Source organism: Penaeus monodon, chromosome 30, assembly GCF_015228065.2.
Source record: "Penaeus monodon isolate SGIC_2016 chromosome 30, NSTDA_Pmon_1, whole genome shotgun sequence".
Lineage (NCBI taxonomy): Eukaryota > Metazoa > Arthropoda > Malacostraca > Decapoda > Penaeidae > Penaeus > Penaeus monodon.
The window spans coordinates 37,389,885-37,390,515 of record NC_051415.1 but is presented as its reverse complement, the minus strand read 5'-3'; the positions used below and the strand labels follow the sequence as shown (position 1 = coordinate 37,390,515).

The 631-nt window shown below is 33.6% G+C and overlaps 1 protein-coding gene across 1 annotated transcript in view; it reads left to right on the top strand.

The window, feature by feature from the left end:
* Positions 1 to 631, top strand: part of LOC119592773 (protein turtle homolog B-like) — a 45,158-nt gene that overhangs the window by 13,977 nt on the left and 30,550 nt on the right. The window lies entirely within an intron of this gene.

Genomic DNA, 631 nt, shown 5'->3' with positions numbered 1-631 from the left:
AGTAGAGAATAATATGGATATGTCTGTGGTCATGTGCCATGTCTGTTAGTATGTTTGCTCACGTTTGTGTTTGTAGTTTAGGTGATCAAAATCTATAGAATTGATTCAAGGAAAAAATAAAAGCCAAAAATGTAAGCTTCACTGAAAGCAAAGAAATTCATTGATTGAATTTTTCACTTTTAGCAGATGGGAAGACAGTAATGCCATTGTGAAGGTTAATGTAAGGTTTTGTATGCAAAGTGAGTGCACATGTACATGAATGTAGTTAATTTATAGTTGATTCAGTAATTAGACAACTAACTTGGTGATGGCTTAGCAGAAATAATCAGAGTAGATCATGATTATCTATTGAAATAATATGCAACTTGTAAAAGTGTGTTCATAGCAGATTATATTCTATTATAGCAGTGGTGGATATCAGATTGTAGTAAAAGTCTGTAGTCTTCTTTGATGCTCTTGCTTTTATGAGATATTCAGTTGTAGTGTAAGGGAATGAATCTGGGTCAGTTTCAGGCTGGCTTCATGGCTTCAGTTATCTGCTATTCTATGACACCTCATGATTTTGCAAATGACGTCTCTTATCAATTGCCAATTTGCTTAAATCTTATTAGTGTAAATATGACTGGTGAGC